The sequence below is a fragment of the Plecotus auritus genome (genome assembly GCF_963455305.1).
Source record: "Plecotus auritus genome assembly, chromosome: 1".
NCBI lineage: Eukaryota > Metazoa > Chordata > Mammalia > Chiroptera > Vespertilionidae > Plecotus > Plecotus auritus.
Genome location: NC_137770.1, coordinates 196788084 through 196811961, shown reverse-complemented (window position 1 = coordinate 196811961; position 23878 = coordinate 196788084). Strand labels below are relative to the sequence as shown.

The following is a 23878-nucleotide window of genomic DNA, read 5'->3' as shown; positions in this document are numbered from 1 at the left end:
ACAGTTAGGGGATTATGAAATAATTTTAAAGTGTAAAAGGCAGTTTTTTGGGCTAGAAAAAGTAGCTTGTTTCAGGTACATAGAGAAGATTGGACAAAGAAGGAGGACTAAGACAAGGGAAAATTTTGAGAGTAAGGAGTGAACTAAATACTATATTCACAAGTGAGCAGAGAATTCACACAATACTTTTAGAGCAAGACTGTGTAGCAGTAGGTGCTTTTGATGCTCCACATAACCTCTCCTCTGCCCACCTCTGATTTAGGTCTTGCATTGGGGGTTGGATGAGTGATAGTTCCATGGGAGCTCAGACTCACACTAACAGTGCCCCATCTTAACCAGCAGGCAGCCTCTTTTCACTTTCTATCTCAGGACCTTTTCAGATCACTAGAATCAGCTTGGCCAGCAGGCAAGTACAGCCTACACATATGGGAGAGATCATACCCCCTGACAACCCTTAACTAATAAGCCCAGACTCCAGCCCTGCCGATGAACATTCTGGGAGACATCCTCTTTGCCTCTTAGAGGTTTCACTGGCATGCAGCCCCAATCAACTATGATCTTTATAACACACCCACTTCTGGTCTTTCCCTCTGTCTTTATCTCACTCTTCCCTCCTACTCACTCGTACTTTCTGGGATTTCTTCCAAATGAATTATCTTTCCCTCATTCCTTGACCTTGTCTCAAAACCTTCTTTGGGAAGAACCCAATCAAAGAAGAAAATGAAAGAAAGAGGGTAGTAAATTAATAGACCAGCATTCACTTGGGAGACTTCTTGCCATTCTCTCTGGCACACAAGTTGTTGATAAAATACCTTAGCAGTATTGCAGTATTTTAACTTTTTTCAACAATATCGAAACTTTCTTAAGAACAAGGACAATTTTTAAAATGTATAATTACTTACCTTCTGTCACTCAGAGGTAGGCACATTTGTTGATGGATTGTTTCTAGCTGAATCTCAAATTCCTCTTGGGACTATCATTCAGAGTAATCTAGTTTTATCAGTGGGAAATCAGTGTCAATGATAAATGAGTTCTATTAGTTTGGGGATTTTAGTTTTTAAGAGCAGTGGCTCATGTGAGCTTCCTAGCTGAAGAATAGCTGTAGCTTCTGTGAGTAATTCTCTCTCCAGAGATGATCGCCTCCTTAGTTGCCCCTTCATGTAACAGTGAAGTTTCTTGGCTTTGTTTTTTATCTGTTCCTATGAGACAGAAATTAATTTTGGGAAGAGGACACTATTGTAGGCATTTGTCTACAGAGTATGAAAGCAATTTTTCCAAATTGATGTCTGAACAAATCAGTAAAAAATGAAGTAAAGCTGACCAGTATTTTGAAATATTTAGTACTTGTAAAATGCCAATTTAACTTCTTCAGCCTTAACTCATATTCCCTTATAAAGAGATCCATGAGAAGACCTGTGCCCTGGCATGATACCCAGACTTCTAGCTCCTATAGAATTATGATAACACTGATTTTATTAAGAAAAGAAAGACTTCATTAGGGTGAATGATGGTGCCACATGTGACCAGGCCTGTGAAGTTGGAAAGACAGAAACCATTTTAATGATTTAATACATGTAAAGTGCTTAAAATTATGCCTGGCACATGGTAAGTGCTCAGTAAATATTATCTCTGATGATGATATATGAATAACAACCACTGAAACAATAGGGGAAGAGCCCTAATGCCTTCAACGTGTACTTTTTCCCTTATGATTTGAGATTATACACTGAGTGGCCAGATTATTATGATCTCTGAACACATAATAATCTGGCCACTCAGTGTATATCCTCCTATATAATAAAAGGCTAATATGCAAATTGTCCCCTCGACCAGGAGTTCAACCAGCAGGCAGGCTGGCCAACCGCCCATGTCCCCTCCCCCACTGACCAGGCTGGCTGGACCCCACCCATGCACGAATTCATGCATCGGGCCTCTAATATATATATACTATACCAGGGGTGGGCAAACTTTTTGACTCGAGGGCCACAATGGGTTCTTAAACTGGACTGGAGGGCCGGAACAAAAGCATGGATGGAGTGTTTGTGTGAACTAATATAAATTCAAAGTAAAGGAGCGGAGGGAAGAGCAAGAGAACCGGATAGAACAGCTGGATCTGGCCCGCGGGCCGTAGTTTGCCCACGGCTGGTAGGGGAAGAGCCCTAATGCCTTCAACGTGTACTTTTTCCCTTATGATTTGAGATTATACACTGAGTGGCCAGATTATTATGATCTCTGAACACATAATAATCTGGCCACTCAGTGTATATCCTCCTATATAATAAAAGGCTAATATGCAAATTGTCCCCTCGACCAGGAGTTCAACCAGCAGGCAGGCTGGCCAATCGCCCATGTCCCCTCCCCCACTGACCAGGCTGGCCAGACCCCACCCATGCACAAATTCATGAACCGGGCCTCTAATATATATATACTATACACTGAGTGGCCAGATTATTATGCATTCAGAGATCATGATAATCTGGCCACTCAGTGTAGGTTAGAGGATGCCTAAAGGATAGTCAAAGAGAGCTCTGTCTATATTTCCATCTGTTTGGGTTACTATAACAGAATATCATAAGCTGCGTAGTTTACAAACAACAGAAATTTATTTCTCACAGTTTTAGAGGCTGCGGAGTCAAAGATTAAGGTGCTTACAGGTTCATTGTCTGGTGAGGGCTTGCTTCCTGGATTATTGACAGTTGTCTTCTCCCTGTGTCCTCACAGGACAGAAAGGGTGAGGGAGCTCTCTGGGGTCTTTTCTAAGGGCACTAATTCTACCCATGAGGGCTCTACCCTTATGACCTAATGCCTCCCTGAGGCCCCATCCCACATTGGAGGGTTAGGTTTCAAAATAGGAATTTTGGGGAGATAACAAACATACAATCTTTAACACTGCATTTATTAAAGGTAACTTCTTTACAGAAGAAATATAGGTAGTAAGAACTATTCTAGCTGTCTGCCCATTTAATGTGGAGAAATTGAAAGCTGGTCTTATCTCATGGTTCATGTGATGTGACTTTGACTTGGGATGATGAGGCAGTTCTGTTGACAGGAGGTTTGTAGCCCTTATTAGAACCTTATTTTTGCTGTTGTTGTTACTCCTCTAAATAGATGTCAAGTTAACTAAAAATGAATAGAGCTCTTTTCTTGGACATAACATGTGCTCCACCACAAATAATTCACTGTATACTTCTGGGAGACATGAGTCTGTGCCTCATATTTTAGCATACAAAATATGGAGCTACTGACAGATAGGGCCACACCCCTATCATACGTTATTGCTGACATTTCTCCCAAAGCAGCACTGCTGATTATTATGAAAACAAAGCAGGTACAAGTGGAGAAAGAACATGCTGCATTGAAAGACAACAGAGAGTAACTTCTAACTCATACTTGGAGGCTATCATTCAACTGTTTCCCGGTGTAATTTTGAAGCAAATAAAGGAATTGCTACAATACTGATGTGATCAAGCTATTCAAGAAAGTGATATAACCAACTGAGCTAACTGGCCAGGGCCTCATCTTTTTCTGATCTCATATTTGTTCTTATTGTTTTTGTACTGAGCACATGTTTTTATTTGGTTTTTGGTTTATGTGTCTGCCTATCCTCCTTGGGTCAGAGACCAAGTCTTTTCTTTTGGTGTTGGTGGGAAGATTGAAACTCAAGAACTGTTACATTGAAGAAATGTTTATTGAGTAGATGTTAAAATATTATAGTTATGTCAATATTAAAAGTATGAAATTATTGATGAACTAGAAGCTAGGTTAATAAACAACTTATTAGTAGTTAACTGGAATCATAGAATTTTAAAAAATATGTTAAATTTTAGAGAAACATGAGATTTTAATCCAACCTCTTTGTTTCACAGATAGAGAATCTTTGACTTGCTTTGGGTGACAAATTCATGGTCCATGCACTCCAGTCATTTAGTGCTATGACTAGAGAGCCAAGGAATTGGCCTATGAAAGACTTGTTGTTAAATTAATTCTAAGCCTGTTATAAGGGCTCTGAGCTTTCACCCCGTATTTACACTGCTACATACTATATGAATAAATTCTAAAGTTAAGACTGAACCAATTGCTTTAGAAAGTTTGTAATATTAAGAACAAAATAAATTTAATTTTGTAGCCTAACAGAGCCAGTGTCACTGAAGAGAAACAAAGGAAGTATTATAAATACGAAGGGCTTTGAGGACCTTCATAAAAACTGTCTGTACCTTTCTCCACTAAGGATTCATTGAATTGAGGGAGAAAAAAGAAAATAAATTTATCGATAGCCTACCACATATTAGACCCTGTCACATTTATTAGGACCAACAATCCTTTAAGCCTATGGGTCTCAACCAGCAGTGACTTTGCCTCTCCCCGCTACAGGGGACATTTGGCAATGTCTGGAAATAATTTTGTCACTATTGGGGTGTTGCTCTTGGCATTAGTAGCCCAAATCCATGAATGCAAACAGCCTACCATGCACAGGATAGTCCTCACTAAAAATAGTTATCTGGCCCAAAATGTCAATAGTGTCATGGTAGAGCAACCCTGTAAACTAAGTATTATATTATCTTCATATGTACAGATGAGAAAATAGAGGCTCCATGTTACCTGGCTAGTAAGTGGATTCAGCTTTGATTTTTTTTTTTAATGTATTTTATTGATTTTTTACAGAGAGGAAGGAAGAGGGATAGAGAGTTAGAAACATCGATGAGAGAGAAACATCGATCAGCTGCCTCTTGCACGCCCCCTACTGGGGATGTGCCCGCAACCAAGGTATATGCCCTTGACCGGAATCGAACCCGGGATCCTTGAGTCCGCAGGCTGACTCTCTGTCCACTGAGCCAAACCGGTTTTGGCTGGATTCGGCTTTGAACCCATATTTCTCAGCAACCAAAACTTAGGCACCCTCACTACTCCCATTCTCTAGGTGGAGCAGTGACTCCCAAATGTAGGTTTGTATCAGCATGCAGAGGGAACTTGATAAGAATTCAGCTTTTTGGATCACCCTTCTGCTTTATTCTTATTTTTTTGTTAATACTCAACCCATTAATTTTTAAAGAGAGTGGAACGGGGGTGGGGAGGGGCAGGGAAGAAGGAATTGGGGGAGAAGGTGACAGAAGCATTGATGTGGGAGAGACACATCAATTGGTTGCCTTCCCCATAGGCCCCAACTGGGGCCAGGAATTGAACCTGAGACCCTCGGTCGGTGCTCTAACCATTGTGCAACGTGGGCCAGAGATTCTGTTTTATTTGGTCTGCTGTGGAACATGGATTCTGCACATTCTGCACATTTTAACAAACACTCAAGTTTCTCAGATGCATACTTTGAGAAACTCTGCCTCAGGCAGGGGTATCACTACGTGGGCAATGCTGCTTTCATTGTCCCTGTGGTTGGGACCTAGAGAATTGGCTCCTTTTGTTTTGTTCTGGTTTCTTACCTCTTTAACATCCTACCTCCCCCTCCTTGGATTTTGCCTTAGGCAATGATAGGGACTTTCTTAGTTGTATATATTAATGTTCCGGATACTGGGTGAATGGAGATTTGAAGGCATATCTTTTATTTCATCGGGGTACATTATCTTTTCATTCTAAGCTACTATTTTAGATTAGTGATGTTGTTTGGTACCTGGGTATTGGAAATAGTATAGAACTGTTTTGTAACACTGGTTGCAGGGAGAAATGACTAAAAAAAGCTCCCTTTAGGGTCAGTCTGAGTGGTTTGATTAACTTAATAAACTTTAATGGAGTGCTTCCTCTGTGGCAGCTAGGAATTTTGCTGCATGGTTGCTAGGCAAAAATATGGGGTAAAACAGTCTCTGTGTTGCTGGACCTTAGGAACTGGGAGACCTTACAGTGGACTGGATTTTAGGAACTGGGAGACCTCACAGTGGATCAGGGAGTGACTTAGAGGTAAGTAAGGGATAAGAGAGTTGGAAGTGTTTTTTACAAGACATGATACGATCAACTCTCATTATTTGTGGATTCTACATTTGAGAATTTACCTATTACTCAGATTTATCTGTAACACCCAAATCAGGCCTCACAGCACTTTTGTGGTTATTTGGTACATGTGCGAGTGGCAAAAAATCAGGTCTCTTTGATGAGCATGTTCCCAGCTGCAGTCACCAGGTGATGATCTGCCTTCTTGTTTCACTTCCCATACTGTAAACAAGTATCTTTCCATGGTCTGTTTACTACCATGTTTTTCACATTTTTGTGCTTGTTGGTGGTGATTTCACGGTTTCCAATAGCCTCCCAATGTCAGTGTTGAACTGCTACCTAGTGTTTCTAAGCAAGAAGGCTGTGATGCGCATATGAAGAAAATATGTGTTAGATAAGTTTTGTTCAGACATGGATTATAGTGCTGTGGGCTGTGGGTTCAATGTTTATGAATCAACAATTTATATTCAATAAGGTCTCTTTAAACAAAAACACAAAATAAAGTTACGTATTGACTGGTTAATGTAAAAAAATATAATATTGTGACCATGGGTTTGTAAGAACACTACCCTGTACATCCCTAGGAGCAACGGTTAAATATTTACTAATTCAGTGTTTGTGGAGACTTTATAGAATGTAACTACTACAAATAATGAGTATCTGCTGTATGTGGATTGCCTTAACATCTATCTATGCAATAGAGTACTAGGCAGCTGTGTTATAGATTTGTCAGAGACTTTCATTTTGTCTGAGATAAATGAGTGATGTTTTTCTGAAGTAAATATGGCTAATCTTCATCCATACAGCAACTGCAGTTGTAGATTAAGTTAATTGCTTACTAAAGGAATAAAGTAAAGTAAAATAAAACTGTCCCTTTTAAAGACATAATTGTCCAAGAGATTTAAGGGCCATTTGATTCATTTTCAAGAACCAATATGAGTGTCTGGACTGACTTCTCGGCTCACTATCAGGTAGTTTTATTAATCTTGCCCTGGCTTTTACACTGATTTAAGAAAGAATTTTCACCTACAGTCCACAGGGTGCTCCTTACCAAGAAGGAGAAGGCCCTTTGAGTTAACTACCCTTCACCCATTTAGGTTGTATATTCTCTAAAATTCAGAAAAAAAATTATATTTGATTTAGTTTCTAAGTGAAAAGAATAAGTCATGTATACACTGACAGAAAATTATGGGAAGCCTTTACACATAGACTGATATGTTTTGAACTATTTCTTCTTCATCAAAATTTTCATCTTTTGAGGATCAGATACTAGTTTTTGGCAGAGCATGCATCATATTAAGGAGACCTTGCTTAGGAGGTCCAACAAATACACAGTTTGCACTTTGTTTTGTACCCAAGCTTCAGCAGACTTTTTCTGGATGGTCGATCTGGAGGTAGGGAATTGGTCCCTGATGATGTCCAGATGCACACTGTTGATTCCATGATTGGGAAGGAGTTAGAATGCCTCTAAAATAAAAAGAACATTTAAAAGGGTAGTCTTTAAAGTTTCCAGCCAATTAGATTCTTTTGGGATAATAAAACATCTCTATGAGCCTTGGCTGGTGTGGCTCAGTTGATTCGGAATCGTCCTGTGCCTGCCTGGGTTGCAGGCTCATGCACAGTAGGGCTTATGCAGGAGACAGCCCATCTATGTTTCTCTGTCATCACTGTTTTTTGTTGTTGTTTTTTTGTCTCTCTCCCTCCCTCTCCATTTCTCTCTCTAAATATCAATAAACTATTCTTTAAAAAAAGCCCACATCTCTATGAAAATGAAGAGTTCTTTGAAGTCTGTATGTGAATTACTTGAATCAGCAACTCTAAGCAACATGTAACCTAGTTGCTCCTGAACTGTCAGGTTGGGAGTAGAAAAGAGAATGTGAAAATAGTGCAGAGGACTGGTGCCGTGGCGTGGAGACCTTCTGACCATTGTAACCCAAACGTCCTCTCCAAGAAAACGCTCTGGAGAGAAGCAGCAGGAAGAGGGTGGCAGCTCCAAGAGGGGAGGGTCAGGCTATCAAGGGCAGCGTTTGGAGACTTTGCTATTGCAGGTCCAAACCACACTACAGTCCAGCCTCTGCAGGTGAGCTTGATTCCTCCAGTTTCCCCAGTTTATTCTGCACCCCCTCCTGTGTTCAAGAGGGTGCCCGGGGAAGGAAAAGAAAAAGAGCAGGTTAGGTCTTTGGATCTTCAGTCCACTGTATGCAAAATTCCAACTTTATGTTTTAAAAATCACACATATGCTACCTGTGGTAAGCTAAGTAATAACCCTCCAAGTTGTTCACATTCTATTTTCCCCTATGCCATATACTCCTCCAAGTTGTTCACATTCTATTTCCCCCTATGCCATATACTCCTTAGATGGCAACAGGGACTTTGCAGGTATGATTAAGTTATGGATTTTGAGATGGGAGAGAGATGAGCTTGGATTGTGCAGGTGGGCCCAATCATGTAATCACAAGAGTCCTTGAGATGGGAGGCTTCTACCACAGAAGAAGAGAAGATGTGATGCTAGAAGCAGTGATTAAAGTAACGTGCTTTCAAAACAGAGGAAGGGACTCTAAGCCAAGGAACACTGTAGCTGCAAAAGGCCATAGATTCTCCCCTCAGAGCCTTAATAAACCAGACCTGCTGACACCTGGACTTTAATGCAGAGAAACCCACTTCAGGTTTCTACCTCCAGAACTGTAAAAGGAAAAAATGTGTGGTGCTGTAAGCCACTAAATTTGTGCTAGTTACAGCAGCCATAGGAACTAATACACTACCCAAAGGGCGGTTTTATGACACTGTTATATTATTTCCTTTTATAAAAATAAGATCATATTGTGGGAATATGCCTTTTGTGCAAATGGTTCCTCACATTTTATCTTTTCTTTATCAGGAAACTAAACAAATTTATTTAAGCATTTTGAGATGAATGGCTGGGAGGGATCATAAAATTATGGCATTCAAGGACATCTAGGGAAAATTTAATCTGTTTCCTTTTTCAAAAAAAATTTTAAACTTATTTGAGAGAGAGAGAGGAAGGAAGAGAAAGAGAGAGAGAAGAGAGAGAAGAGAGAAAGAGAAACATTGATATGTGAGAGAAGCATCAGTCTCACCCAAGACTGGGATTGAAGCCAAAACCTGGGTATGTGACATGACCAGAAATGTACCTGTGACCTTTTGGTGTACAGGAGGACACTCCAATCTACTGAGCCACATGGGCCAGGGCTAGTCTAACTGTTTTCCAGATGAGTTAATCTGGATTAAAATCTAATGGGGTAGAAGATGAAGCAAGGGACTCGCTGTCCCTGTGTCTAGCCATATGTGATGGTCACATTTCTGAGAACTATGAGCCCAAGTCACATTGCCCTGACTTTGTTACAGATAGGAAGGGGGTATGAAAAATCAGGCTCCAGTTGGAATAAAGTTTTTTTTTTTTTTTAAATTATCCCAAATGTACAACTATCACTAAAGAACTGCACTGTGCACTCTGATGTTTTAATCCTTCATTAAGAAATGAAAGGAGTTTTCTCCAAACCTCCCCTATTCAATCTTGAAATCCAGTCCTTGCTTATTGAATGCAAAGTCTGGAGAGGAAATAAAATGCCATAAATTACCTTGATTAAAAGTTTTTCTTTTGTTGTGTTGTTTGGAGGCTAGTCCAGTGAGAACAAGAATGTATAAGACATCAAATGTGCCAAAATGACTATAATACTAAAAAATCTGAGCCTAATTATAGCCATTCTTTACTTTGCAGACTGTTCAGATAAATAAAGGTTCTTGAGTAATATTTAGGACTACAGATATAGGGAAGCTTTTGAAGTATTTTTTTCCACTTAGATGGGAGATAGTAATCCTGATACAGCTACATATTTGTAAAATAATGTAGAAATGCTAACCTAAAGTTTCCTGTTTTTGAAGGGGAGGAAGGAGGTGTAGCAATGTTAGATAGTTGCTTCTGGTAGCTTCTGTAATCCTGGCAACAATCTAGGAGCCAAATATTATTTTGTTTTATTTGTCAAGAAATTGAGTTAATTCAGTGAGATAAAACGATTAGGAAAGTTACAGTGAGCAATTTGAAAAAAATTCAGGTCTCAAGACCCCAGATTGAGAGACTGGGCTGTTATAATTTCTTCTAAACTGGTTGCTCTTCCTCACATTTGAGGGCCTGTGCACAGTATAAAGTGCAGGGCCAAGTGCAGTGTCATACCTTCCTGAGTCAGGTTTTTAAGTATGTCTTCATTGATTTATTTATAGATCTGTCATTTATTTATTTATCATCATATATATTACTTTTTATTTTATCATTGACAGTATTACAGATGTCTCCCATTTTCTCCCCTTTCGCCCCACTCCACCCAACCCCCGCCCCATCCCAGGCCTTCAATAGGTCCAGAGGTGTGGATACATGGAACAGAATAATAGATTTCAGTGGGGGGAGTCTGGGGAGAAGGGGACAGGAACAGCTTAACCAAAGAACATCTATGCATATTTATTTATTATTTTTAAAATTTTTTCTTTATTATATATTTTTGCCATCACCATTTATCCCACCTATACCCTCTTTCAGCTTCACCAATTTCCTGTAATCACCACCCTGTTGTCCATGTCCATGAGTTTTCTATTTTTCTTATTTATTGCTCAATCCCTCCCCACTTCACCCCACCAGAGCTGTCTGCCTGCTCTCTATCTATGAGTCTATCTTTATTTTGCTTGTTATTCCTTTTGTTCAGTAGAGTCCACAAAAGAGTGAAACCATATGGTACTTATCTTTCTCTGACTGGCTTATATCACTTAGTATAGTGCTCCCCTGGTCCATTCATGCTGTCACAAAGGGCGAAATATTTTTCCTTTTTATGGCCAAGTAGTATTCCATGCTGTAAATATACCATAGCTTTTTTCCTCCCCTCATCTACTGATGGGCCCTTGGGCTGCTTCCAGATGTTGGCTGTTGTAAAAAAAAAAAATCATTGCTTATTTGTTTATATTAAACTTTTCTACGTCTATAATTTGTTCTGAAAGTAACAACATGCTCATTGTAAACAAGGTTAAAAGTATGGATATTCTTCCACCACTTTTACCAGATTCATACAATGTAGAACTGTCATTTTAAAGAAAAGCATTGCCTATTTTAGATTTGACTGAACAAAGAAAAATGAATTGTAGTTTATGTACCTATTATTCACATGTAAATCATTGCCCATAAAACATTGAATAAACTATGTTCTCTTCAGTAGTTAAAATATTTCCCTGCATTTTGGTTTATCCTCAGCCTCGTCAGGGATACCTCAAGTTCAAATGTAGTCACTCATGAATCAATGAGATTTTGATGTGTTACCAGTTCTCTCCACTGTACATCAGGCATGTGTAACTCGACAAACCTGAACATTTGTCCCCTTGGAATGGCTAGTATCTAAGTATCAGAATCCCCGAGGAAGAAGCTCCTTGGGCGTTTGGTACAATGTCTCATGATGACATTAGGCCTCTTCCACACATAAGAGGAGCCGCTGCCCTAGGGACCGGTGGGCCCGCCAAAGCCTGTTGAAATAAGCAGTAACCCACTTACTGGAAAGTACCGTGTGCAATACCCAACTTTCCAAGTGTATCATGGCTTGTGGCTCTAGATTTTGGTTTTCAGGCAACCCCTTAGCAATTGCCCTCAGCCTTCTATGAGTTTCCAATTTTTACCCCATTACCCCCTGTTTAGTCTCTTTCTAGAACAACAGGAACAAGACCATCCTTGTTTCCACATTCCTAATGCTGACTCAGTTTGTTTCCCATCTTATCACAGATGGATCACTTCTGCAGAAGGCTGACCATGGTCTACTAATGATCATAACACATCACTTCTGCCTATCTTAAAAAATAGAGCCATAGAGGTCAACTCTGCAGTAGGCAAAGTATTTTGACTGGATATTTTCCATTTATCTTCCCAAACCTACTGCTTCCTCTGCTCTGCAACCCTGGAAGATTCATGCATTGATGGGCCCTCTCCCTTCTGGCAATGGGAGACACTGGCGGGAGGTGAGAGGGCTGCAGGAGAATGAGGTAGGTCTGCTTATTCTACCAGCTCCACCCTCTGAGTTGCTTGTGGTTAATTGAGTTGTCTGCTTCCAAAGGCCACAGCTCTGCTGAGTTCTGGGAACTGTTCATCCCTATGTCCCTTCAGGCCTAGTAGTGGTCATGGCTCCTTGGGTCCCTACCGTTGCCTGGCGTTTCCTATACCCTGCCTGCACTCTGTCAACAGTCTCAGTCTTACCTTTCCCTCAGTGCCTCTGTGGGAGTGAGCCATCTGTTTCTGCCAGGACCAGAGTCTGGCTTTCTTTTTCCAAGTCTCTCCTCTCCCCATTTTCCCATGAATGGCTCCTCTTCCCCCTTTATGTGTTAGTACTCTCATCACCATGCCTCTTTCCCCAGGCCCCATGGTTTGAACAAATGTCTATCATTAGATAATTCCTACCTAGTAGGAAATTACCTCAGAAAGCAGTGTCAGAACCAGAAGGCATTTGAGAAATTGTGTGCTCTAATGGGTTTTTATTCAGAAGTGAAGAAAATAGGGCCAGAGAAGATAGGTGTATTATTTGAGGTCCTCGGGATACTACTTAGAGGCTAGTCTACTGTTCTTTCCCCTGTACAATATAGAGATTGGAGATAAATGTCCCAAATAGCAGACATCATCAAAAATGAAGATCAGTATATGCCACCTTCTGAACTTGAAACCAGTAAGATCCAATATCAGAGAGATGGAATCATTCCTCCGCAGAAATAAAATGCATTCTACGAGGAGATACTGGTTTTGAAAATGTATTCCTGACAAGTCAATATGTTTCACAGTCTTCAAGGAGAAGACCTAGAGAGATTCCCAAGAAATGAAGATGTACTTTCATCCAGTGGATTTTACATGCATAACGGAATGCATCATCACAGAAGGAAAAGAGAAATGTGTAAGGCTTTTACATGCATCTCTGGTATTGACTACCTCAACTGTCATCCCAATTGACTGACTCAAATGGTCTGATTCAATTTCCAAACATATCCCTGTAATGAATTTAACGTATCCCTGGTAAATTCAACAAACACTGACCACCTACTACGAGCTCCTCACTGTACTAGAAATTGGCCATGTAAAGATGACTTAGATGTAGATTTGCCTGTGAGTAGACTACAATGGGGAAAGAGACACAAACCAGATTTCAATGTAGATTATTTTAGTTCTCCCTGCCATCTTCTCTCTGCATCTTCTTTTTTCAAAACACCTGGCTTCTAGGAAATGCCTGGAAAATCACCTCTTATGGTCATTGCTTTCATTCTCCTTTGATGGTACCAGCTGCTCTGTGACAAGCAGACTAGGATGTTCTGGACCTCTTGACTGGTTCACGAGAAAGTGTCCAGGACCAAGTGTGAGATTCACTTTCTGGGTGAGACCGAGCCATAAGGGAGGAGATAAGTTACCATCCTGGGCTGGCACATAGTATTTGCTCAGCAAATTAATTCATTTAATGAGTGTCTACTAAGTGCTAGGGATACATAGGTACACAAATCAGGGGTCAGTGAGAGTAAGTCCTTACCTTCCTGGAGTCTATATCCTGAGAAATATCTTGAAAGAGTGTTTCTTGGAGAGAGTGGTGGGTCTGAGAGGAGAGAGAAGCAGGTAAACCAAGAGCTCAAACCTGGAGCAGAAGTAGAAGCAATGGGAGTGCAGAATATTTAATGTGGTCTGGGGTGCAGGGGAGGAGTGAGGAGCGAGGGGACTGGAGAAGACTTTTTAGAGGTTCGAGTCTATGGCCATCCTCAGGGTTACTTTTCCCCAAGGTTTGTGCATTTCTGGGGGTTTCAGGACAGAACTTTAGACTATCAGGATCCCCCTGGATACTTCTTTGTTATGGTTATAGCAGGAGGACTCATTGAAACTGACCTTTGAAAATAACTGCTCTTAATTCAGAGGAGTATTTGATTCTATGTAAGTTGTCAAGAAGGCTAATTTCATTTACAGTCTTTACTGCTGTGCTGCCTCCCACCCAACCAAGCTGACCAAAGGCCTGCGTGTTCCAGAATAGCTCCTTGACTCTGCACCTCTTAGCTCCCTTTTCCATTGGTTTAGGGGTCTCTGACTATGTCCTGTTTGGGTTCACAGAGCAGAGTTACCAAAGCTCTTTACCCTCCTTGACCTGGGCTCTGCTGAGATCACTCACCTCATCTCTTGCTAATCCTGGCCTTTCCCTTTATGCAGTGACAGTACAAACCATGTCCATGCCTCTTCACATAGCTCTCCTCGAGTTCCCACACTTCTCATTCCTAGAACTGCCTCTTCTGCCTCCTTCTCTCCTCCCCAGTACCCTCATCTCCCTGCTTCTAAGATTCAATCCAGGCACTACCACTTCCCAGAAGCCTTCTCTGCTTCCCCAGCTGGACTGAGGCTCTTATTCTAAGCCACACAAACCTTTATCAGAGCACTCATCACCATGTATGTAAATTACCCACTATGATAAGTTTTGTATTTAAATTTACTGTTTATTCTTTCACTGGGCTCGTTCAGGCTCGAGTCTATGTCACTTTGGAGCCTCAGCAACAAATACAGTGCCTGTCACATACTGAGTAGACACTCATCTTGGAAGAAGTAATTCTGATTTGTAAGAAACAGGTTATATGTTGGGGTTTTCCTGACACCCATAGAGTTTGTCACATTTTTGCTTTGCTTTCCTCTGTCGCAAGCTCTTGTGTGCCCTGAGAAATTGGGGCTATAGGGATGGTTCCCAGGCCATATCTTGTCCTTGCCTCTGAGAAGGATGACGCAGTTATGGGAAATAGGTTTGCCTGGTGTGGCAGCCTCAGAGAAAGAGAGAAGAGAAGTGAATTCCCTTCTGTCTAAACAACCATTGCAGAGGTAGGGGCTTGCAGGTGTCAGAGCTCTTGGCAGAAACCAGTGGTTGTTAGGTTATAAAATCACAGAGACTGTTAGGTAGCAGTGCCTAACAAAAAGCAATTCGCTGCTTTCTTTGTGGGCACGCATTGTGGAGAACCTGTGGGCATCCCATGTTTACACAAGGACCATGGCTCCTGATGCATACAGATTCTGAGGACACAGCAATTTCCTTTCGCTGAGATGTTCAGATAGTGGTGGGCATTATGGCCTCTCTGTAGGGACTTGTTTATTGTGAAATCTAATTTTATTTTAAATATATTTCTATTTTTCAATTATAGTTGACATACAGTATTATATTAGTTTAGGGATACAACATAATGATTAGACATTTATATACCTTACAAAGTGATCACCCGATAAGTCTAATACCCATCTGACACCATACACAATTATTACAATATTATTGACTATATTCCCTATCTTGAACTTAACATCCCCGTGACTGTTTTTAAATCTGGCAATTTGTACGTCTTAATCCTTCCCTTTTTTTTACCCAACTCCCCTCCCATCTGACAACCATCAAAATATTCCCTGTCTCTGTGAGTTTGTTTCTGTTTTGTTTGTTCATTTATTTTGTTTTTTACATTCCACATATACATGAAATTATGTTGTATTTGTCTTTGCCTGTCTTATTTCACTTAGCTTAATATCCTCTAGGTCCATCCATGTTGCTGCAGATGGCAAGATTTTATTCTTTTTTATGGCTGAGACGTATCCCACTATATATATATATGGAGGCAACCTAAATGTCCATCGATGGACATTTAGGTTGCCTCCATATCTTGGCCATCTCTATATATAAAAGGCTAATATGCTAAGTGTCCGACCATTCAACTGGTAGCTATGATGCACACTGACCACCAGGGGGCAGACACTCAATGAAAAGGCATGGAAACATGGAACAGACTGATGAATCTTGGAGGGAAAGGGAGTTGGGAGAGAGCAGGAAGAGATTAACCAAAGATCTTATATGCATACTAGAGGCCTTGTGCACGGATTCGTGCACCAATAGGGACCCTCAGCCTGGCCTGTGGGGATTGGGCCAAATCTGTGCACCGGGCCTCTGACATCCCCCAAGGAGTCCTGGATTGCGAGAGGGTACAGGCCAGGCCAAGGGACCCCACTGTTGCACAAATATGTGCACCGGGCATCTAGTTGTAAATAATGCTGCAGTGAACATAGGGATGCATATGAGATGGGACTTGTTGGCTAAGAAAGGCAGCTGTGGATGTTTAGGTGCTTAGATTATAGTGAGAAGTTTTATTTAGATAGCAATTGCTGACATAACTAGTTGATAGTTATAGAGTCGGAATAAAAGTTATTTCAGAAGGTGGTGGATTATAGGTTGGGAAGGAGCATGAAGGAAACTTCTGAGGTGGTGGACAGGTTCTCTAGACCTGCATGGTGGTACATGGCTGTCTATATATGTAAAAGTACCGCCGAGCCACACACCGAAGGCTAGTGCACTGCATGACACCTTACTGTATGAATGTCATCCTTCACTAAATTTAAAAAAGAAAATAAATAACTTGCAAAAGTTTATATGTTATCATTGAAAAAATAGGGAGGCAGGAGGCTGATTCTGACATTTCAAAACAGTGGCCTGTGACAAAAAGGCTGCCTGCAAACTTATATAGCCGATAGACTCACAAAAGGTCCCTGCATGTGGGCTCTCTCCCAAAACCAAGAGAGAGGGCAGCTCAAGTCAAAGAAGCTTGAGAAAGGGTGAAGCTTCTAAATCTTGTGAAGAAAGGAATCATGGGTCTGTTCCAAGGAAACTAGGGAAACTGAAAGCATGTGCCCTTTGACCAACATTCCCCTTGGAACATTATTATTATTATTTTTTGTCTGTCTCTATAAGCCACAAATGAAAGAAACCCAAAGAATGAAACTGGTTATTTTAGTTCTTTTATTTCATGTCTTATTTCCCATGTTCTTATTTTATGCCTTATTTTTCTGGAGTGAACACTTAGAGCTTTTGTAATTAGGATACATATTATTAAAGTGTATAACAAATGTAATTGATTGCTGGAAGAAAATGAACTTGTAAAGGAGGAACTCTTAACTGGTTTTTATATCAAATATGGGAACCGCAGAGAGGAAGAAGTCGGTGGAGAGTTGCCCCCAAATGGCTTTAAATAATTATTTACTCAATTCTTTAACTCAACAAAAACACTGAGCATTCTCCTTAACCAGGAGGAAATTCCTTCTGCTACTTTTAGTAAATGTTCATTGGTCATCACCTCTGTGAACTCCTAAGTTTGAAAGTTAATCAACTACAAAGTGGGGTACATTTTCAAGTTGGAGACACTCATGTGTATAATTCTAGAGAACCAAATGTGCCCAAAAAACTTTGGTAGGTGTTGGATTCATTATTTTTTTAAAATATATTTTTATTGATTTCAGAGAGGAAGGGAGAGGGAAAGACAAGTAGAAACATCAATGATGAGAGAGAATCATTGATCGGCTGCCTCCTGCACCCCCCCCACACACACTGGGGATTGAGCCCGCGACCTGGGCATGTGCCCTTGACCGGAATTGAACCCGGGACTCTTCAGTCTGCACGCAGATGCTCTATCCACTAAGCCAAATCGGCTAGGGCTGGATTCATTATTTATGATTCTACTGGATGTAGCATGAAGCTGGAACATTCGCCAAAAGGTCCCTGAATCTTCAGGGAAGCCGTGGGTTATGGGGAATTTGGTGGAGGGAGCTGACTTCACTGCCATGTCTCCCTTAGACAGGGTTGATTTAGCTGAAAAAGGCAGAGGCTAGAAGTCTCCTTGTTTTTTTAGTTTTTTATAAGTATTTTTTTTTATTTTTATTTCAGAGAGGAAGGAAGAGAGAGATAGAAACATCAGTGATGAGAGAGAATTATTGGGGACCAAGCCCACAACCCAGGGATGCATCCTGAACTGAACTGAACTGTGATTTCCTGGTTCATAGGTCAATGCTCAACCATTGAGCCACACCCGCTGGGCTAGAAGTCTCCTTTGCTATTTTTCACTCACTTTCCCTGCCTGCACACTTGTGTTCTGAGACTCAACTGGGCAAAGGTTCCATAATGTTCTATCAGTAATAAATTTTCCTGCTTAATTTTATAGTTTCTTGATGGGTAGGGAATAATCTAAATTCTGTGTCTGTCTTGAAGTCATCCACAAGCCTGTCATAAATTGTTATGCCACATGCACATTTAAAAAACAAACTTTTATTACAGAAAATTTAAACTAAACACGAAACGTAGGGAGAATGACATAATGAACCCCATGTAACCATCATCTAGCTTCAAGAATTATTAACACCTTGTCAATCTTGTTTCATCTACCTTGCCCATTTTTTATTTTTTGCAGGAGAATTTGAAATCGAATCCTTTATTGTGTCTAAATATCCCACATACTTCTTGATAAAAGCAGCACACCTTTCATGGGTACCTCTCAGACTTCCTTGAGGGCTGCCTGTGAAAGGTGTTTTTTTTATAGCAGAATTTTTCCTCGAGGCAATAAGTTGCTATGCCAAGAACAATTAATTTACTCATTCATAAGGGAGAGAAGCAGTCTGTGCTGTGTGCCAGTGAGCTGTGGAGCCCTTACCTGGCTTTTGCTTGCAGTTTATTTTAATTTGTTTGCCCTCACACAGCATTACTAGCCAGTCACATCTTGACATCCTTGAATGAACTGAGGGGCCCTTGTCACAGAATTAGGGGACCAAGAGACAGCTTACTTTGCACAAAGGCTATACTTGCAGCCTTGTGATCTAGGTACAAAGTCTGTGATCTCTAAGATCAATGACTATGCCAGAGGTGCCTTTTTAGTTATTATTTTGCCCTTTCTCTAAAGCATTCAATCACTAGCCAGTTTGTAAACCTGCCTTTCTGGATGTTGAGTGTGAAGGTAAGTCAGAAAGAACTGAGGTTTGGAGCACACCTGATTGCTATCTCAACCATACTGTTGAACTTCACCTTAGTCTATAAAATGTTTTGTTTTTTTGTTTTTTATTGTGGTAAAATAGACATAACATAAAATTTACCATCTTAATCATTTTTAAGTGTATAGTTCAGTGGTGTTAAGTATATTCACATAGTTTGCAAGTAATCCACAAAACTTTTCATTTTATGAACTGAAACTCTGTACCCATCTATAATAATAAAAGCGTAATATGCTAATTAGACAAAGCCGTGGGAGGTGGGGGGTGGTGGCCGAGGCAGAGGCGGGGTGGCGGGGCCCCAAGGCCCTTGCACTAATTTCGTGCATTGGGCCTCTAGTTAAACTATAACCCCCTATTCTACATACCCCTGCCCCAGCCCCTGGCAGCCATCATTCTACTTTCTGTCTCTAAGAACTTGACTACTCTAGGTGCCTCATATAAGTAGAATCATACAGTATTTGTCTTTTTTGATGGGCTTATTTCACTTAGCATAGTGTCCTCAGGGTTCATCCATGTTGTAGCATGTATCAGAATTACCTTCCTTTTTTTTTCCCCAGGAGGATAGTAAATAATTTATTGATTACATATGATAATGGATGATGCACAAGCTTCATATCCATCTATAATTTTATCTGGTACCATAATTCAATTTAGATATATTGCATAGGATGTGCCAGTAATCATTAATAACCAAATAAACTCCATGACTATGCTTGGGTTACCCTTTGAATGGTGAACTCAAGGTCACAACACAGTAACTGTCAATTCAACTACACCGAAGTTTCTTAAGACAATGGCTTCTGCGCCCAAGCAGGTTGTAAATAAATTTCAAATGGAACCTGGCATCACCCTGAAGGAATTCTAGCTTCACACTGTTGGGGTAATTTATCAAGATGGCTTCAGAGCAAACTAACTTTACATAGCACATTTTTAAAAAAAGACATTTATTCAGTGTCATGATCAGACTATTATATTTAGCAATCAACAGCACGGGTGCAAAGAAAAAATCTACATTAAAACCCTTTGTTGGAATGCTTTAACTTTCCACAGAACAGAAACTAAAATAACCTGTTGTATAATTAGTCACAAATACAGTCCTCGAGTTATTTTTGCCCATTCACATGAGTATTGTCTAATACATGTCTTCTTTGTAGCAGCTAGGTCCTGCCACCACCGTGCTTGGCCGAGTTCACAAATCTGTTGTAACCTGTAGCTTCCCTGTCACTTCTTTGGCTCTCCTCTCCTGCTAAGTTTTGTTTCCTGGCAGTAATTAAAACCTTCTGCCACTGCCATAGCTACTGCTGCTGCTGGAACCGCCACAGCCACTTTGGTTTCGTGGTTTGGCAAAATATAGGCTTCCACCACCATAGGGGCCAGAGCTTCTGCTTCCAAAGTTTCCTCCTTTCATGGGCCCAAAATTTGAAGATTGATTGTTGTAATTGCCAAAGTCATTGTAGCTTCCACCACCTCCAAAATTGCTTTCATCATTACCAAATCCATTATAGCCATCCCCACTGCCCCCATATCCACTGCCACCACTGCTACCACCAAAGCCACCCTGACCACTGAAGTTTCCTCCATGACCAAAGCTGTCATTTCCACCAAAACCACCTCCACCACCACCTCCGAAGTTTCCAGAACCACTTTGACCTCTTTGGCTGGACAAAGCGCTAGCCATCTCTGGCTTAGATAGGGCTTTCCTTACTTCACAGTTGTGGCCATTACAGTAGGGTATTTCTGAATGACAATCTTGTCTACAGAGTCATGGTCATCAAAGGTTACAAAAGCAAAGCCTCTCTTTTTGCCACTGCCTTGGTCAGTCACGGTTTCAATCACTTCTATTTCCCATATTGTTCAAAATAATCTCTTAGGTGATGTTCTTCAGTGTCTTCTTTAATACCACCAACAAAAATATTTTTCACAGTTACTGGTAAGTGGGCACCAGGTCTTTGAGAATCTTCTCTTGAGACAGCCCTCTCATTCCACAACTCTTCCATCCACCTTATGTGGCCTTGCATTCATGGCTGCATCCACCTCCACAGTGGCATAGGTGACAAACCCAAAGCCTCTGGAGCGCTTGGTGTTCGGATCTCTCATCACCGCACAGTCCATGAATGTTCCCCATTGCTCGAAATGGCTCCTCAGACTCTCATCGGTTGTTTCAAAGCTCAAACCTCCGATAAAGAGCTTCCGCAGCTGCTCCAGCTCTTTGGGAGACTCAGACTTAGACATGATGACTGCAACAGGGGAAATTCCAACGATGCTTACTCCGCGGCATTCACTGGCAGAAAGGCAGAATTACCTTCCTTTTTAAGGTTGAATAATATTTCACTGTATGTTTACAGTACCATATTTTTTTTTATTCATTCATCTGTTGATGGACAGTTAAGTTGCTTTTATATTTTGACTGTTGTGAATAATGCTGCTATGAACATGGGTGTGGATAGTGTTCTTTTAGGTGAATACAGCTTTTCCTGTTCTGGTTTTTGTTGCTTCCTCATATTGTTGGTGTCCACCATTGGTTGAGTACTCCCCTTTCCTAGGTTATTATGGGACCTATAATACCTCATCATCATTTCTGTCAAATCCTGGGCAGTTTCTCTCCCTGACCTGTTGCATGGCTTACCATTAATACACCCAGCATTTGGCACAGTGCTTGGGACAAAGTATAGATATTTGATAAACAAGTGAATGAGTGAATGAACCAATGAATGCAGTAAACTTACTAGTAAATTGAAAAGAAACAAAAAGTTGTTTTTCTCATAAAGTGGTTGGGACTACAGGCCTGTCTCGATATGTCCCAGAAATCTCTTTCAAACATCTGACACATGCTTCGATTTCAATGAACTCAATATGGCTATTCTTATCTGCATTTTTAGTCAAAATGCACAAACACAACCCATTCCTCTTTTACTGCCTTTCTTTCCATGATTTGAACATAGTAGGGGCTCAAATACATTCACTACATGTGAGTTAATCTGTAAATGAATGCATGTGTGGGGGAATGATTTCATGAATGAGCCAACGAAAGAATATATTCTTTGGTGGGTGGTATAATTCTTGGAGACCTTTACTGAGTTAGGAGTGAGGAAGGGAAGGAAATGGGAATGGGCCATTATTTGTTCTCTCATTCCACAAATATCCACATCTCTGAGCTCTGGGGGTTCAACAGTAAGCAGAAAAGGCATGGGTCCTGCTCTCAGGACCTTACCTCTTAGGGAGTGAAACAGACATAAACAGATGATTTCTAGTTGTTTTTCACACCTTGAAGAGGAAGAAGAAGCAGTGGTAGAGAATAATAGGGGCCAACATTGGAGCGGGTGGTCAGGGAGGACATGGATGAGAAAGTGAAATTTTCAAAGTGAGAAGGAGCCCAGTCAGGAGAAGGGGGAGACTGTCCCAGGAAGGAAACACCTGCACAGAGGAGAGCATTTTCACGGAATGAATACAAGGCAAATGGGATAAGAGGTCAAGAGGAGAGTGTAGAAGGATGAGGCCAGAGCAGCCATGAGATAGGCCATGGTATGGAATTTGGATTTTTGTTAAGAGCAGTGGGAATCCATTGACATACCCTATTTTTTCATGGAGGTAACATTGGTTAATAACAAATTTCAGGTGTACAACATTAAAGTTTGATATCTGTATGCTCTATTGAGTTCTTACCACCAAAAGTCTAGTTTCCACCTGTTACCATATATTTGACCCCTATTACCCATTTTACTGTCACTCCCTTCTCCCTTCCCCCTCTGGAATCACCATTCTGTTGTCTGTATCTATGAGTTTGTTTTTGTTTTGTTTTGTTTTGTTAATTTGTTACTTTTTGTTTTATAGTCCACATATGAGTGAAATCGTACAGTTTTTGTCCTTTTCCATCTGACTTATTTTACTTAGCATAATACCCTCAATATCAATCCATGTTGTTATAAATGGCAATATTTCATCTTTTTTGTAGCTGAGTAGTATTCCATTGTGTGTATATGTATGTTTGTGTGTGCATGTATTAGTATAGACACTTAGGTTGTTTCCATATCTTGGCTATCGATATATATAAAAGCCTAAGTGACCATCCGACTGTCTGACTGTTTGACCAGTAGCTATGATGCACAATGACCACCAAGGGGCAGATGCTCAACACGTGAGCTGCTGAACTGCGGTGACTTGGCAGCTGTGGTTCTCGGGTGTTGCACCCGGAACCAAAGAGGAGGGAGCCCGATTACAGGGTGCATCACCCGAGAACCGCCTTCTCACAATCTGGGACCCCTTGGGGGATGTCAGATAGCCAGTTTCTGCCTGATCCCCACAGGCCAGGTTGAGGGACTCCACTGGTGCACGAATTCGTGCACTGGGCCTATAGTTATAAATAATGCTGCAATGACTGAAGAATGGTATGATCTAATTTGTGTCTTTAAAAGTTCACCCAGGTTGCTGTGTGGACAATTGTTGAGGGGTGTATCTGGAAGAGGAGTGTGCTGTCAGGGGCTGCTATAACAATAACCTGGAGAGACAAGGGTGGCCTGGACTAGAGGTAGGATGCAGGGAGATGTGGTGTTTGGCGATAAGAGATTGCCTTCCTCATCTTGGTATTTGGTCTGCTTATCCCTATATTTATTATGTTACCTCTGAAGGCAATTTCTCAGTATCTGTGGAATGTATTGCTGCTGTCACTGCCATTTTAATAAAATATATTTTTTTATTGATTTCTGAGAGGAAGGGAAAGGGAGATATAGAAACATCAATAATGAGAGAGAATCATTGATTGGCTGCCTCCTGCACACCCCCCACTGGGGATCAAGCCTGCAACCTGGGCATGTACCCTGACCGGAATTGATCCGTGACCTCCTGGTTCATAGGTTGATGTTCAACCACTGAGCGACCATGACTGGGCATCACTGCCATTTTTATGTGTAACTTCACCTGGTACTTTGTCAGAGTCTCCTCAGCATTAGTTCATTGGACAATAGCTATTTCAAGTTCCTATTCCCTCTCACTCAAGAACCTAAAATACCTCTCTCTCTCTTATACACACATCAAAAGAAAAAAAATAGTTTGAAGTATTTAAGTTACTATTTCACTGAATGAAATATAATTCTGTCCATCTTATCCATTTCCCTTTGATTC

General features: G+C 40.8%; 1 protein-coding gene and 1 pseudogene across 3 annotated transcripts in view; one reads left to right on the top strand and one right to left on the bottom strand.

The window, feature by feature from the left end:
* FRAS1 (Fraser extracellular matrix complex subunit 1) overlaps window positions 1–23878 on the top strand; it is a gene marked incomplete at its 5' end in the record, with an annotated part of 457295 nt that overhangs the window by 124001 nt on the left and 309416 nt on the right. The gene's annotated exons all lie outside the window — the stretch shown is intronic.
* Window positions 20031–20992, bottom strand: LOC308245326 (heterogeneous nuclear ribonucleoprotein A1-like; annotated as a pseudogene). The gene has a single exon. The product of its transcript is annotated as a heterogeneous nuclear ribonucleoprotein A1-like (transcript).